The sequence below is a fragment of the Ranitomeya variabilis genome, chromosome 1, assembly GCF_051348905.1.
Source record: "Ranitomeya variabilis isolate aRanVar5 chromosome 1, aRanVar5.hap1, whole genome shotgun sequence".
Taxonomy (NCBI): Eukaryota; Metazoa; Chordata; class Amphibia; order Anura; family Dendrobatidae; genus Ranitomeya; species Ranitomeya variabilis.
This window is the reverse complement of record NC_135232.1, coordinates 245,764,015-245,781,796: the sequence shown is the minus strand read 5'-3', so window position 1 is coordinate 245,781,796 and position 17,782 is coordinate 245,764,015.

Here is a 17,782-nt window from a genome sequence, read left to right as displayed (position 1 = left end):
TGTCCAGACCTTGATTACAAGTGTGGACCAGCTTGCTGCTCGTGTGCAGGGCATACAAGATTATGTTATCAGAAATCCTATGTCAGAACCTAAGATACCGATTCCTGAACCATTTTCCGGAGACCGATTTAAATTTAGAAATTTCAGGAATAATTGTAAATTGTTTTTGTCCCTGAGACCCTGTTCATCTGGAGACTCCGCTCAGCAAGTAAAAATTGTTATTTCTTTTTTACGGGGCGACCCTCAGGATTGGGCCTTCTCGCTGGCGCCAGGAGATCCGGCATTGGCTGACATTGATGCGTTTTTTCTGGCGCTCGGTTTGCTTTATGAGGAACCCAATCTTGAGATTCAGGCAGAAAAAGCCTTGCTGGCGATGTCTCAGGGCCAGGACGAGGCCGAAGTGTATTGCCAAAAATTTCGGAAATGGTCCGTGCTGACCCAGTGGAACGAGTGTGCATTGGCTGCAAATTTTAGAAATGGCCTTTCTGAAGCCATTAAGAATGTGATGGTGGGTTTTCCCATTCCCACAGGTCTGAATGATTCTATGGCCCTGGCTATTCAAATCGACCGGCGGTTGCGGGAGCGCAAAACCGCAAATCCTCTCATGGTGTTGTCTGAACAGGCACCTGATTTAATGCAATGTGATAGAATCCTGACTAGAAATGAGCGGAAAATTCATAGACGCCAGAATGGCTTGTGTTACTACTGTGGTGATTCTACACATGTTATCTCAGCATGCTCTAAACGTCTTACTAAGGTTGTTAGTCCGGTCGCCATTGGTAATTTGCAACCTAAATTTATTCTATCTGTAACTTTGATTTGCTCACTGTCATCGTATCCTGTCATGGCGTTTGTGGACTCAGGTGCTGCCCTGAGCCTTATGGATCTGTCATTTGCCAAGCGCTGCGGATTTGTGCTTGAGCCATTGGAAAATCCTATCCCTCTTAGGGGCATTGACTCTACGCCATTGGCAAAAAATAAACCGCAGTTTTGGACACAGGTTACCATGTGCATGACTCCCGAACATCGGGAGGTAATACGTTTTCTTGTTCTACATAAAATGCATGATTTGGTTGTTTTGGGTTTGCCATGGTTACAGACCCATAATCCAGTCTTGGACTGGAAGGCTATGTCAGTGTCAAGCTGGGGCTGCCATGGAATTCATGGAGATTCCCTGCCCTTGTCTATTGCATCTTCTACGCCTTCGGAAGTTCCGGCGTATTTGTCTGATTATCAGGATGTCTTCAGCGAGTCTAAGTCCAGTGCACTGCCTCCTCATAGGGAATGTGACTGTGCAATAGATTTGATTCCTGGCAGTAAGTTTCCTAAGGGGAGACTGTTTAATCTGTCGGTACCTGAACATACCGCGATGCGTTCATATATCAAGGAGTCTCTTGAGAAGGGGCATATCCGTCCTTCTTCTTCCCCTCTTGGTGCGGGATTCTTTTTTGTGGCCAAAAAGGACGGATCTTTGAGGCCTTGTATTGACTATCGGCTTTTAAATAAGATCACTGTCAAATTTCAGTATCCTTTGCCGCTGTTGTCAGATTTGTTTGCCCGGATTAAAGGTGCCAAGTGGTTCACCAAGATAGACCTTCGTGGTGCGTACAACCTTGTGCGCATTAGGCAGGGCGATGAATGGAAGACCGCATTCAATACGCCCGAAGGTCATTTTGAGTACTTGGTGATGCCATTTGGGCTCTCTAATGCACCTTCAGTTTTTCAGTCCTTCATGCATGACATTTTCCGGAAGTATCTGGATAAATTTTTGATTGTTTATCTGGATGATATTCTGTTTTTTTCTGATGATTGGGACTCGCATGTGGAGCAGGTCAGGATGGTTTTTGAGATTCTGCGTGAAAATTCTTTGTTTGTAAAAGGCTCAAAGTGTCTCTTTGGTGTACAGAAGGTTCCCTTTTTGGGGTTCATTTTTTCCCCTTCTGCAGTGGAGATGGATCCAGTCAAGGTCCGAGCTATTCATGATTGGACTCAACCCTCGTCAGTTAAGAGTCTTCAGAAGTTCTTGGGTTTTGCTAACTTCTACCGTCGTTTTATCGCAAATTTCTCTAGCGTTGTTAAACCGCTGACGGATATGACCAAGAAAGGCTCTGATGTAGCTAACTGGGCTCCTGCTGCCGTGGAGGCTTTCCAGGAGTTGAAACGCCGGTTTACTTCGGCGCCTGTTTTGTGCCAGCCTGACGTCTCACTTCCCTTTCAGGTTGAGGTGGATGCTTCGGAGATTGGGGCAGGGGCCGTTTTGTCGCAGAGAGGCCCTGGTTGCTCTACTATGAGACCTTGTGCCTTTTTCTCTAGGAAATTTTCGCCGGCAGAGCGAAATTATGATGTGGGCAATCGGGAGTTGTTGGCCATGAAGTGGGCATTTGAGGAGTGGCGTCATTGGCTCGAGGGTGCTAAGCATCGTGTGGTGGTCTTGACTGATCACAAAAATTTGATGTATCTCGAGTCTGCTAAACGCCTGAATCCTAGACAGGCCCGCTGGTCATTGTTTTTCTCCCGTTTTGACTTTGTGGTCTCGTATTTACCAGGTTCTAAGAATGTGAAGGCCGATGCTCTGTCTAGGAGCTTTGTGCCTGATGCTCCTGGAGTCGCTGAACCTGAGGGTATTCTTAAGGAAGGAGTTATCTTGTCAGCTATTTCTCCAGATCTGCGACGTGTGTTGCAGAGATTTCAGGCTGGTAGGCCTGACTCTTGTCCACCTGACAGATTGTTTGTGCCTGCTAAATGGACCAGCAGAGTCATTTCCGAGGTTCATTCCTCAGTGTTGGCAGGGCACCCGGGAATTTTTGGCACCAGAGATCTGGTGGCCAGGTCCTTTTGGTGGCCTTCCTTGTCAAGGGATGTGCGGTCATTTGTTCAGTCCTGTGGTACTTGTGCTCGAGCTAAGCCTTGCTGTTCTCGTGCCAGCGGGTTGCTCTTGCCCTTGCCTGTCCCGAAGAGACCTTGGACACACATCTCTATGGATTTCATTTCGGATCTTCCGGTGTCTAAGGGCATGTCTGTCATCTGGGTGATATGTGATCGTTTCTCCAAGATGGTCCATCTGGTTCCTTTGCCTAAGCTGCCTTCCTCTTCTGATCTGGTTCCTGTGTTCTTCCAGAACGTGGTTCGTTTGCACGGCATTCCTGAGAATATTGTGTCGGACAGAGGATACCAGTTTGTTTCCAGGTTCTGGCGATCCTTTTGTGGTAGGATGGGCATTGATTTGTCGTTTCCCTCCGCTTTTCATCCACAGACTAACGGACAAACGGAACAAACTAATCAGACTCTGGAGGCGTATTTGAGGTGTTTTGTCTCTTCTGATCAGGATGATTGGGTGACCTTCTTGCCGTTGGCTGAATTTGCCCTTAATAATCGGGCTAGTTCTGCCACCTTGGTTTCGCCATTTTTCTGCAACTCCGGTTTCCATCCTCGTTTTTCCTCGGGACATGTGGAGCCTTCTGACTGTCCTGGAGTGGATTCTGTGGTGGATAGGTTGCAGCGGATCTGGAATCATGTGGTGGACAACTTGAAGTTGTCACAGGAGAAGGCTCAGCGTTTTGCCAACCGCCGCCGCGGTGTGGGTCCCCGACTTCGTGTTGGGGATTTGGTATGGCTGTCTTCTCGATTTGTTCCTATGAAGGTCTCCTCTCCCAAATTTAAGCCTCGATTCATTGGTCCTTACAGGATATTGGAGATCCTTAATCCTGTGTCCTTTCGCCTGGATCTTCCGGTGTCGTTTGCCATTCACAACGTATTTCATAGGTCCTTGTTGCGGCGGTACGTTGTGCCTGTGGTTCCTTCTGCTGAGCCTCCTGCTCCGGTGTTGGTTGAGGGCGAGTTGGAGTACGTGGTGGAGAAGATCTTAGATTCTCGTCTCTCCAGGCGGAGGCTTCAGTACCTGGTCAAGTGGAAGGGCTATGGTCAGGAGGATAATTCCTGGGTGGTCGCCTCTGATGTGCATGCGGACGATTTAGTTCGTGCCTTTCACGCCGCTCATCCTGATCGCCCTGGTGGTCTTGGTGAGGGTTCGGTGACCCCTCACTAAGGGGGGGGTACTGTTGTGAATTTACCTTTTGGCTCCCTCTAGTGGCTACTAGTGATTTTACTCTGGGTATGTCTATCATCCCTTGTATGCTCACCTGGGTCGTTAGGTCAGGGGTGTTGCTATATAAGCTCCCTGGACCTTCAGTTCAATGCCTGGCAACGTTGATATCAGAGCTAATCTGTAGTGCTCTTGTCTACTGATCCTGGTTCCTGCGTGATTAAGCTAAGTCCGCTTTCTTGCTTTTTGCTATTTGTTTTTGTTTGCATTTTTGTCCAGCTTGTTCATTATCTGTATCCTTTCCTTGCTGGAAGCTCTAGGGAGGCTGGAGTTCTCCCCCCGGGCCGTTAGACGGTTCGGGGGTTCTTGAATCTCCAGTGTGGAATTTTGTTAGGGTTTTTGTTGACCATATAAGTTATCTTACTACATTCTGCTATTAGTAAGCGGGCCTCTCTTTGCTAAACCTAGTTCATCTCTGTGTTTGTCATTTCCTCTTACCTCACCGTTATTATTTGTGGGGGGCTTGTATCCTACTTTTGGGGTCTATTCTCTGGAGGCAAGAGAGGTTTTTGTTTTCCTCTTCTAGGGGTAGTTAGTCCTCCGGCTGGCGCGAGACATCTAGCGACCAACGTAGGCATGTTCCCCGGCTACTTCTAGTGTTGGCGTTAGGAGTAGATATATGGTCAACCCAGTTACCACTGCCCTATGAGCTGGATTTTTGTACTTCGCAGACTTGCTGATATCTCTGAGACCCTCGCCATTGGGGTCATAACACAGTGCATCGTTGCATATGACGAGGTCTTCGTTGATTAGTCCGTCCTCCGGTGAGGTTTTTGAACGCGGTACCAGCTCGCTAATCTGAAGTGCTCCGAAAAAGGCAATAGCGAGCGCGGCTGATTCTAGGATTGACTCGTATTGGGAATTGCATACCGACGAGGAAATCATGATATCGTGCAGTAGACTCAAAGAAATGGGACGATGACACTCCTGACTAGGTTGGAGCCTTTTCCAGCCTTTATCGGCTTGTCTGATAAAAAATACTTTGTCACGTCTGCCCACCCCATTAGCTGGAAGAAAAAGGCTATTCCCAAAAGATGATGCTGCACCGATGTTCCTGACGTGCCTCGTTGCATGAGCAAATTCAAAAGATCAACCAGCACCTCGCATCTCGCCCGATCGCACCTGTCGACTGGTCTTCCGTGAATTAATGAGCACCACTCGTCCCACGCCTTACCGTAAGCCTGCCAGGTAGCCGGCGTAACTGATGCGCGGATCAGTGGCATCATTGATTGGCTATCGTGTCCAAAAGGAGTGTTGGACACTGGACACCCAATGTTTGCGCGGTCGGAAGGAGAGCTTTGAAGGCCTGCCAATCGGAAAATAACAGAGCATTAACAAGGTTATCAACCGATGTAACTGTGGCACGACACCAGATGTTGTGTTTTAGGCATAGCAACGCTAGGCGGCGCAGAAGAGCGAGTAAAGGTGGGGATGAAGAAGGCATGCTGTTCAAGCTCTTTGCTGTGCCGGGGTGTTTGGTTGAGAATCTTATGTTTCTGTTCTCTAGTTGTGTGCCCCAGAGCTCGACCGCAGCTATGATCGCAAAGACTTCTAGCAGGGATGGGTCGCGGCCCCAGGTGGCTGTGGCCCATAATGCCGGCCAGCTCGCTTTGCACCACTGGTCTTGGTAGATTGCCACAAACCCATCTCTGAGATTTCCTCCCGCTGCTAGTCCTAACTCTTTGCTTAGCATTTCTTGAGATATGAGGCAAGTATGGCCGTTGTAGGAATTTAGGAACCTTTTCCAGACTAGCAAGTCTTCCTGCAGTGTGTGAGTAAGCCTAATTCAATGGACTGGCTGGGAGATGCCCTTCGTCGCCAGCGATAATAGGCGTGAAAAGGTTCTGCCCACCGGCATTACACGGCAAGCGAAATTGAGCAAACCTAGCAGGGACTGCATCTGTTGGAGGGTGACTTTTTTAACCCCACAGAAATTTTCAACCATTTGCAGATTTTTCTGTAATTTATCCTCTGGCAATCTAAAAACCATTGCGTTGGTATCTATTTCTATGCCAAGCAAAGGCAGCACATTATACGGGCCAACCGTTTTTTCTGTTGAGAGAGGTACGCCAAAATGACTGGTTAGAAATTTACATTTTTGGAGGAGGAAATAGCATAGCTTAGGTCTTTTGGCCCGACGAACAAGAAATCGTCGAGGTAATGAACCGTCAAATTGCTGCCGGTTTCGTAACGCACTACCTAGTCAAGAAAAGTGCTGAAAAGCTCGAAATAGTGATAGGGGATGGAGCAGCCCATCGGTAGGCACATGTCAAAGTAGAAGAGCTGGTCCACCTTACAACCTAACAGGTGGAAGCACTCGGGCTGAATGGGTAATAGGCGGAATGCTGACTCTATATCTGATTTTGCCAGCAGGTCATCGGGACCGGCTGTCCGCACGAGTTCGACAGCCCTGTCAAATGAAGCTTAGGTTACTGATGCTTCTTCTGGAAGTATCGCGTCATTAACCGAATCGCCTTTAGGGTATGAGAGGTGATGTATTAGCCGATACTTTCCCGATTCCTTTTTAGGGACGATGCCCAGGGGTGAGATTTTAAAATTCCTGAATGGCAGCAATGTAAATGGGCCCACCATCCTGCCTAGTTCTACCTCTTTTTGAATTTTTTCCCATAAGATCTCGGGGAAATCACTAGCGGATTTAAGATTATTCACCGATTTCGGGGTGCCACTAAAGTTAAAGGGGTTAAAGAAGCCAAATTTGAAACCGTGATCGAGGTGCTGTGCCGCTTCTCTATTGGGGTAAAGGCTTAGCCAAGGGCCCATTGCGGTGACATTCACCGGGGTTATGCCTTGCAGGTGCTTGGCAGGTACATCTTGCTGCAGGGTGTCCGCCTCCACAGGCAGAGCAGTCGTGTTTGTATCTACAGGCCCTGTGGAAGCGGCAGTACCCCTCGTTGTACAGCAAACAGGCCCCTGGTCTCCATACGACCACTGAATTTTGGCCAGAGGTGGCTGGGTAATTAGTGGCCGACGCCGAAAAGGGGGGGTTGTTTTTGGGTTAGCATAAGATGCAACCAAACATCCGTCACTTTAACGCCCCAGTCTAGGTCGGTTTGCATGGCAAGCCGCCTGCGGAATTCTTCGTCATACCGCCTCCATGCTGACCCACCGTGAGACTTATATGAGTTCAGTGGCGTAACTACAAAGTTATGGGCCCCGGTGTGAACTTCCAAATGGGCCCCCCCTGCAGCCCTGCTATACAACTCAATGTAAACCCCATAGAATACAACGCAGCCCCCCTCATAGTATAATGCAACCCCTCCATACAGGGGCCGTGAGAAAGACACGAGCAAATGGTGACAAGGGGGCAGGGGAGAAAGGCACAAGGGTAACATAGGGGGGCTAGGGAGCAAGGAAGACAGGCACAAGGGGACACATGGGGGCTAGGAGGCAGGGGAGAAGGTTACAAGGGGACTAGTGGGCAAGGGAGACTGACACAAGGGGACTAGTGGGCAAGGGAGCCTGACAATGGGCACACGGGGACTAGTGGGCAAGGGAGACACACAAGGGGACTAGTGGGCAAGGGAGCCTGACAAGGGGCACACGGGGACTAGTGGACAAGGGATACAAGCACAAGGGGACACAGGGACAAGTGGGAAAGGGAGACTGACACACAGGGACTAGTGGGCAAGGGAGACTGACACAAGCACAAGGGGACAAAGGAGACGGGTACATGGGGACACACAGGGACTAATGGGCAAGGGAGACTGGCACACAGGGACAAGGGACACAAGCATAAGGGGACAAGGGAGACAGGCTCAAGGGGACACACGGGCCCCTGACCTGCCAGAGCTGCTTTGCGACTGTGGTAATTACGCCCCAGCCTCACACACACACACACTACAGATATCACACATACACACACACACACTATGATATCACACACACACACACACCCTACAGATATCACACACACACACACACACACACACTACAGATATCACACACACATACTACAGATATCACACACACGCATACTAGATATCACACACACACACACACACACACACATACTACAGATATCACACACACACACTACAGCGCTACAGATATCACACACACACATACTACAGATATCACACACACACACACACATACTACAGATATCACACACACACACATACTACAGATATCACACACACACTACAGATATCACACACACACATACTACAGATATCACACACACATACTACAGATATCACACACACACAAACACACTACAGCACTACAGATATCACACACACACATACTACAGATATCACACACACATACTACAGATATCACACACACACTAAAGATATCACACACACACACATACTACAGATATCAAACACACACATACTACAGATATCACACACACACACATACTACAGATATCACACACACACACACTACAGATATCACACACACACACACACATACACACCAGATACCAGCTCATATACACAACTCACAATCTCCTCATCTCCTCTCTGGTACAGGGGTCGCTGATGTAAATCAGCTGCAGCTCCGCAGCTCCTCAGCTTCTCCTGACTAAAGCGGCTCTGTCCCGCACCTCCCCCCTGCTCTCACCTTCTGTCCCGGGGCTGCAGAGCAGAAGCTGATGGTCTCACCATGATGACTGGAGCAGTGGAGCTGCTTCCTGGCTCTCACGTGCCACGGCTGCCCCCTCCCCCTAGATATGCCTCGGACTGTTGCCATGCAGGAGGAATCTCCTGCACTGCAACATGGTGTTGGGTGCCTCTGACCTGCCGGGCCCGGTCGCACTGGCGACCGCTGCGACCGCGGTAGTTACGCCCCTGTATGAGTTATATACTAGGTCCTGTTATATGAATAGCTCGGAACAGCGTTACAGGTGTTTTTGACCCATAATGCAGCCTAGGACTGCGAAGGCCTGAAGCCAGTTGTTTATGGTTTGGGCTATCTTTGGTCTGCTTCTTTCGTATCCTGACCTCCGCTCCTTATCAATGGACTGTTGGTCTGCTGATAATAGCGACCATATACAGTGGGGCAAAAAAGTATTTAGTCAGTCAGCAATAGTGCAAGTTCCACCACTTAAAAAGATGAGAGGCATCTGTAATTTACATCATAGGTAGACCTCAACTATGGGAGACAAACTGAGAAAAAAAAATCCAGAAAATCACATTGTCTGTTTTTTTATCATTTTATTTGCATATTATGGTGGAAAATAAGTATTTGGTCAGAAACAAACAATCAAGATTTCTGGCTCTCACAGACCTGTAACTTCTTCTTTAAGAGTCTCCTCTTTCCTCCACTCATTACCTGTAGTAATGGCACCTGTTTAAACTTGTTATCAGTATAAAAAGACACCTGTGCATACCCTCAAACAGTCTGACTCCAAACTCCACTATGGTGAAGACTAGTGTTGAGCGATACCGTCCGATACTTGAAAGTATCGGTATCGGAAAGTATCGGCCGATACCGGCAAAGTATCGGATCTAATCCGATACCGATACCCGATACCAATACAAGTCAATGGGACTCAAGTATCGGACGGTATCCCTGATGGTTCCCAGGGTCTGAAGGAGAGGAAACTCTCCTTCAGGCCCTGGGATCCATATTAATGTGTAAAAGAAAGAATTAAAATAAAAAATATTGCTATACTCACCTCTCCGACGCAGCCTGGACCTCACCGAGGGAACCGGCAGCGTTCTTTGCTTAAAATGCGCGCGTTTACTTCCTTCCGTGACGTCACGGCTTGTGATTGGTCGCGTGCCGCCCATGTGGCCACGACGCGACCAATCACAGCAAGCCGTGACGTAATTTTCAGGTCCTCAATGCCTAATTCTAGGCATTCAGGATTTCAAAATTACGATCCGGCTTGTGATTGGTCGCGTCGCGGTCACATGTGCGACGCAACCAATCACAAGCCGTGACGTCACGGGAGGCAGGAAACGCGCGCATTTTAAAATTACGTCACGGCTTGTGATTGGTTGCGTGCTGCCCATGTGACCGCGACGCGACCAATCACAGCCAGCCGTGACGTAATTTCAGGTCCTGTATGCCTAATTCTGCATTCAGGACTTGAAATTACGTCACGGCTTGCTGTGATTGGTCGCGCCACGGTCACATGGGCGGCACGCAACCAATCACAAGCCGTGACGTCACGGTAATTTTAAAATGCGCGCGTTTCCTGCCTCCCGTGACGTCACGGCTTGTGATTGGTCGCGTCGCCCATGTGACCGCGACGCGACCAATCACAAGCCGGATCGTAATTTTAAAATCCTGAATGCCTAGAATTAGGCATTGAGGACCTGAAAATTACGTCACGGCTTGCTGTGATTGGTCACGTCGCGGCCACATGGGCAGCACGCGACCAATCACAAGCCGTGACATCACGGAAGGAAGTAAACGCGCGCATTTTAAGCAAAGAACGCTGCCGGTTCCCTCGGTGAGGTCCAGGCTGCGTCGGAGAGGTGAGTATAGCAATTTTTTTTTATTTTTATTCTTTATTTTACACATTAATGTTGTTTCGATACCGATACCCAATACCACAAAAGTATCGGATCTCGGTATCGGAATTCCGATACCCGCAAGTATCGGCTGATACCCGATACTTGCGGTATCGGAATGCTCAACACTAGTGAAGACCGAAGAGCTGTCAAAGGACACCAGAAACAAAATTGTAGCCCTGCACCAGGCTGGGAAGACTGAATCTGCAATAGCCAACCAGCTTGGAGTGAAGAAATCAACAGTGGGAGCAATAATTAGAAAATGGAAGACATTCAAGACCACTGATAATCTCCCTCGATCTGGGGCTCCATGCAAAATCCCACCCCGTGGGGTCAGAATGATCACAAGAACGGTGAGCAAAAATCCCAGAACCACGCGGGGGGACCTAGTGAATGAACTGCAGAGAGCTGGGACCAATGTTACAAGGCCTACCATAAGTAACACACTACGCCACCATGGACTCAGATCCTGCAGTGCCAGACGTGTCCCACTGCTTAAGCCAGTACATGTCCGGGCCCGTCTGAAGTTTGCTAGAGAGCATTTGGATGATCCAGAGGAGTTTTGGGAGAATGTCCTATGGTCTGATGAAACCAAACTGGAACTGTTTGGTAGAAACACAACTTGTCGTGTTTGGAGGAAAAAGAATACTGAGTTGCATCCATCAAACACCATACCTACTGTAAAGCATGGTGGTGGAAACATCATGCTTTGGGGCTGTTTCTCTGCAAAGGGGCCAGGACGACTGATCCGGGTACATGAAAGAATGAATGGGGCCATGTATCGTGAGATTTTGAGTGCAAACCTCCTTCGATCAGCAAGGGCATTGAAGATGAAACGTGGCTGGGTCTTTCAACATGACAATGATCCAAAGCACACCGCCAGGGCAACGAAGGAGTGGCTTCGTAAGAAGCATTTCAAGGTCCTGGAGTGGCCTAGCCAGTCCCCAGATCTCAATCCTATAGAAAACCTTTGGAGGGAGTTGAAAGTCCGTGTTGCCAAGCGAAAAGCCAAAAACATCACTGCTCTAGAGGAGATCTGCATGGAGGAATGGGCCAACATACCAACAACAGTGTGTGGCAACCTTGTGAAGACTTACAGAAAACGTTTGACCTCTGTCATTGCCAACAAAGGATATATTACAAAGTATTGAGATGAAATTTTGTTTCTGACCAAATACTTATTTTCCACCATAATATGCAAATAAAATGATAAAAAAACAGACAATGTGATTTTCTGGATTTTTTTTTCTCAGTTTGTCTCCCATAGTTGAGGTCTACCTATGATGTAAATTACAGACGCCTCTCATCTTTTTAAGTGGTGGAACTTGCACTATTGCTGACTGACTAAATACTTTTTTGCCCCACTGTATCCACGTAATCGTTATTCCATATTTTCTGTTTTATCTCTGGATCTACTGTATGTGTGTACCTAGGGGACTAATTCCGCAGAAAAATGCGTCTTTGTGAAGGCTAGCTGATTGAGCTGTCCTCGTGTCAGTTGGTCCAGCAGGGCAAGTCAGCTGGTGGACTAGCGCCCTGATAGTGGATGCTAATTCTCCTTCTCCTGTGATGTGTATGGCATGGTGTTCACCGAATTCAGAGCTCTTACCGCTGTCTGACGCAGGCCGAGTGTCTCCTGGTGGTGTAGGGACTCCGACTCTTGTCATAGTGACGACTTGTTGGCGGGAAGCCCAGGGAGGTGGAGATGGGGTTCCCTGGCCAGTAGCCGATGCCCCTGCATGTGGTTGTAGACAGCCATGTGCCGGGGTGGGATTGCCGCTTCTGTCTTCCGATGTGGTGCATCGTTGATGTTGGCCGGTAGCCCAGGGACATGAGGGTGGGTATCCCCTGCCAGCAGCCGGGGCAGGGGCACATGACGGCGATGGCTAGTCGTGTGCCTGAATGGTTACCGCTGATGGTGTCACTCCAGCCCTGTTGATGGATCCTCGGGGTGATCGCCGTCTTCTACAGTATCGCCTATCGCGGCACTCGCAACTGTCGGACCGTCCCGATGTGGATGGTGAGCGCCATCTAGCGGACTGGGACCTGTGGTGATACGTATGTGCGCTGTGTCTGCGCCGATAGGGGGAATAGTGGGAATTAGGGGGGCAGTAAACGTAATGCTGGGAGTCTTTGGAGGAGGATGGGGACGGTCTGCGGCATATACGCCTGTGACTGTCATAGTTAGGGGATGTGACTGAGGCGCGCTGGCTGTGTGTCCTAACTGGAGGTGTGGGGCGTAGTGACAGCGAAGGCGATAAAGCGGTGATGTTAGCATGAGGGGTGTGCTGGAAAGGACCGGGGAGGGTGTATTAAACAGATCAATTTGTGTCTGGGTGTATGGGGGTGTCGGCGGTGCACCGTTTATTAGTGGCGTGTACGTGTTGCATGCGACCGTGCTTGTGTTATACTGTAATGGTTGCAGAGCGCGCTGGTTGGTCGAGATGGATGGATCAGTGTGCTCCGCGACCACGTTCCTGGGTGAAAGGCCTGATCCCACGGCCCCCCATGCAGGCATTGCAGCAATGCCTGCCAGAAGGACATTGTGGGCCAGGCCGCGGCTGGTGGATGGTCTGTGCTGTGGCGGCGGGTGGATGAGCGGGACATGGCATGGGGGCTAGGGAGCACTGCCTGTGAGGGGCCCCTCCGAATGATTTGGTGGGCTGGGGCCCCGCAGGCTAGGCTGTGCTCGCAGTGAGTGCAGGGGCGGAAGTGGGTGGGACATGACGTGCCTGGCTGACGTCAGGGAGGGGAAGCTGTCTGACACCGCAGGGCACCTACGGCACGCCCAGGATGGCTGGCCGTGCCACGCCCTGGTCCTGTTGAGCAGCTGGGGGGCCGCAGAGGACACTGAGGTGGCGGGCGGTCCCTCGCCCACCTGCACAGCGCTCCGGGCCTACAGGGAGGAAGTGGGGCCGGAAGTGAGAGTGTCTCTCCAGGCTCGCACTGCGCTCTGGGTCAGAGTGGGCCTGCTTTGTGGGAGAGTGGGGGGCTTCTTCCACACTCACCGGGCCCCGGTCTGTAAAACAGGGACCGGAGGCGACCAGGGCCCGCGCGCATGCAGAGTATGGCGCCTGGCACCGGCGGTCGTGATGAACGGGCACCTTGCGGCTGGCAGCGGGGCCCAATGAAGACGTCGCAATGCCCACCGTGCCCCCTGGAGCCATACGTGGGGCAGAGGAAGGAGCATGGCAACATGGAAGCACTGGCTCACCGCCAACACACAGGCGCTCGGGAGAACGGGAGGAACGCCCCGAGCATCTAACCAGCGGCACCGCTGCACCATTGTTGATAGGAGCGCCGGTGGCTGAGAACGGGAGCCCCGGCGGACCGGGTCTTGATGTATTGACCCGGCATCTGGAATGGATGGAGGTGAGCCCGTGGGCAGGGGAGGGGGTATTGGCAGCCCTGGGGCGGTAGGAGAGGACGAGGCCCTAGGGGAGAGTGTATGCGAGGACGGAGCCCTGGGGGACGACGGGGAGGCCTGAGGTGAGGCTAGGGGGTGAGGAGAGGGAACAGAATGGTGAGCACCCAGGCCAGAAATAAGGGATGACAACCATTGCTTACCTTCTTGTGCAGCTCTCTGCTGTAGGGCCTCGATCATAGGGTCAGACATGGTTGTCAGGATATCCGGGACAATTACTTCCAGAGGGTCAGCTGAGGAGAAAGAGGAAGGAACTGACCCCGGCACCTGGATTTAACCTTTGTGGGTGTGACCGGATGCCCCTTCCCCTCTCTTCCCGTTGGTCAGCTGGGCGTCCCAATTAGTGCATCACCTGGGGGAGTAGTGTGATGGGGAATAGGCACTGCACTGTGTTTCCTATTAGCTTTTTCCATGAGGTGCTCTGCAGTCCGAGGCACATTCCCTATGCGGTACCGTGCCTGCCGGAATAGCCAAGCAACAAGTTGAGTCATTTGGCAGTTGGTGTTCTACCAGTGCAGTTGTGAGGTCCCTGATGTGGCCAGTGTCCTAAATCTAAATTCTTGGTCCCAGTGCGGCCTGTGCTTGAATGTTGTTCCCTGGTCCTGGTGTGGCCAGTCCTGAATCCAGACTCTCCTGGTCCCGGTGTGGCCAGTTCCTGAACGTTGTTACCTGGTTCCAGTCCTGTTCCTGAAGTCCCCGTGGTGTGGTGCGGCCAGTGTCTGACGAAGCGGAAGCGAAACGCGCGTTGGAGTGGTGAGCAGGGGACAGCAGAGTGTCAGACTGCTTGGTATGTGACCTCCATTGCATTTCCTTTGTATTTACTTTAGATAGTTTCATCTGCTTGGCCACATGGCCACCTAAATATCCTCACTTCAGCAATTTCTTATTAATTGCACTGCCTCACTTTATGATTATATCTATTATTGATTGATTTTTATTATATTAATTTTACTTCATGAATTGTATAATCATGGCTGTGGTTGTACTTTTTTTTATCACAATAATTACCACGTAGTATTTTTTATTCATTATATATTGTGATACATCATTTTCATTATCACTGGGGTGATCACTTTTTATGTTTTTTATTGAGTTGCTTTTGGTGTTATTTTATACCATTTTAATTGTATAATAATTATTTCAGTGAGACTTTCTCGTATCTCTAGATGGTGTGGTATATGGGGTACAAAGATAGTGGGGCCATTCTTCATCAATGGAAACCTCAATGCCACTGGATATCTGAAATTGCTACATGATGATGTGTTGCCCTCTTTATGCACTGAAGATGGCACATTCCCTAAGTTTTTCCAGCAAGATTGTGCACCACCACATTGTGGGTGCAGGTCCGAGCATTCCTACATGAACAGTCTCCTGGAAAGTGGGTTGGTCGTTGTGGGCCAGTTGAATGGCCACCAAGGTCTCCTGATCTGACCCCCTTAGACTTTTATCTTTGGGGTCATCTGAAGGCAATTGTCTATGCTGTGAAGATACGAGATGTGCAGCATCTGAAACAACTCTGAGGAGATCTCAAGCTCGCAGTTCATGCTAGACAGCCCAGGAATTGACAGGAACTGGAGGCTTTTTGCCAAGAAGAGTGGGCAGCTTTACCATCTGAGAAAAAAAAGAACCTCATCCACAACTACTACAAAAGACTTCAAGCTGTCATTAATGTTAGAGGGGACAATACATGGTATTAAGAAATGGAGTAAGTGAACTTTTGATGTTTTGGGGGGTCATTATGATTTAAAAAGAGAAAACACAGTAGTTTGACAATAAATGGCTTCACCCAACCACAAAACCATGAGTGGAGAAAAAGTTTAGGTGTTCTCATTCATATTTTTGTAAAAAAAGGCAAAGAAAGCAGAACTTCTTCCGGGGTATGTAAACTTTTGAGCACAACTGTATATACACTGCTCAAAAAAATAAAGGGAACAGTTAAACAACAGAATATAACTCCAAGTAAATCAAACTTCTGTGAAATCAAACTGTCCAATTAGGAAGCAACACTGTTTGACAATCAATTTCACATGCTGTTGTGCAAATGGAATAGACAACAGATGGAGATTATTGGCAATTATCAAGACACACTCAATAAAGGAGTGGTTCTGCAGGTGGGGACCACAGACCACATCTCAGTACCAATGCTTTCTGGCTGATGTTTTGGTCACTTTTGAATATTGGTTGCGCTTTCACACTCGTGGTAGCATTAGATGGACTCTAGAACCCACACAAGTGGCTCAGGTAGTGCAGCACATCCAGGATGGCACATCAATTCAAGCTGTTGCAAGAAAGTTTGCTTTGTCTGTTTGCATAGTGTCCAGAGGCTGGAGGCACTACCAGGAGATAGGCTAGTACACCAGGAGATGTGGAGGGGCCGAAGGACGGCAACAACCCAGCAGCAGGACCGCTACCTCAGCCTTTGTGCAAGGAGGAACAGGAGGTGCACTGCCAGAGCCCTGCAAAATGACCTCCAGCATGCCACAAATGTGCATGTGTCTGCACAAATGGTTAGAAACCATCTCCATGAGGATGGTATGAGTTCCCAATGTCCACAGATGGGGGTTGTGCTCACAGCCCAACACCATGCAGGATGCTTGGCATTTGCCACAGACCACCAGGATTGGCAAATTCGCCACTAGTGCCCTGTGCTCTTTACAGATGAAAGCAGTTTCACACTAAGCACATGTGACAGTCATGACAGAGTCTGGAGACACCATGGAGAGCGATCTGCTGCCTGCAACATCCTTCAGCATGACCGGTATTGCAGTGGGTCAGTAATGGTGTGGGTTGGCATTTCTTTGGAGGGCTGCACATTCCTACATGTGCTCACCAGAGGTAGCCTGACTGTCTTTAGGTACCGAGATGAGATCCTCAGACCCCTTCTGAGACCATATGCTGGTGCAGTTGGCCCTGGGTTCCTCCTAATGCAGGACAATGCCAGACCTCATGTGGCTGGAGTGTGTCAGCAAATCCTGCAAGATGAAGGCAGTGAAGCTATGGACTGGCCCGCCCATTCCCCAGACATGAATCCAATTGAACACATCTGTGACATCATGTCTCGCACCATCCACCAACATCGCACCACAGAGTGTCCAGGAGTTGATAGATGCTTTAGTCCAGGTCTGAGAGGAGATCCCTAAGGAGACCATCCGTCACCTTATCAGGAGCATGCCCAGGCATTGTAGGGAGGTCATACAGGCAAGTGGAGGCCACACACACTACTGAGCATAATTTCCTTGTCTTGAGGCACTTCCACTGAAGTTGGATCAGCCTGTAACTTCATTTTCCACTTTGATATTGAGCATCATTCCAACTCCAGACCTCCGTGGGATGTTAGTTTTGATTTACGGTGATCATTTTTAGGTTTTATTGTTCTCAACACATTCCACTATGTAATGAATAAAGATTTACAACTGGAATATTTAATTCAGTGATATCTTGGATGTGGGATTTTAGAGTTCCCTTTATTTTTTGAGCAGTGCATATAGATCATGTGAACAATGCCTTACATATAATACAGCGTGAGGATTAATTTTAATAACAGAATGACAGGTTATGGAGTGTACTTGTAAAATATCAAACAAATGTTTTTAGCTAGCTGAAATTGAAATTTTTTTTACAGAAAATTAACTATTAGATAACAAATGGTAACTTGGATTCAGGCACATTTCTTGAATTTTTATCTTTACAGCACATTACAAAATTCAATAAGAAATAGCATAGAAAACATTAAGATGTAGCAGAAAAATGGAAGTGGTCCAAGAC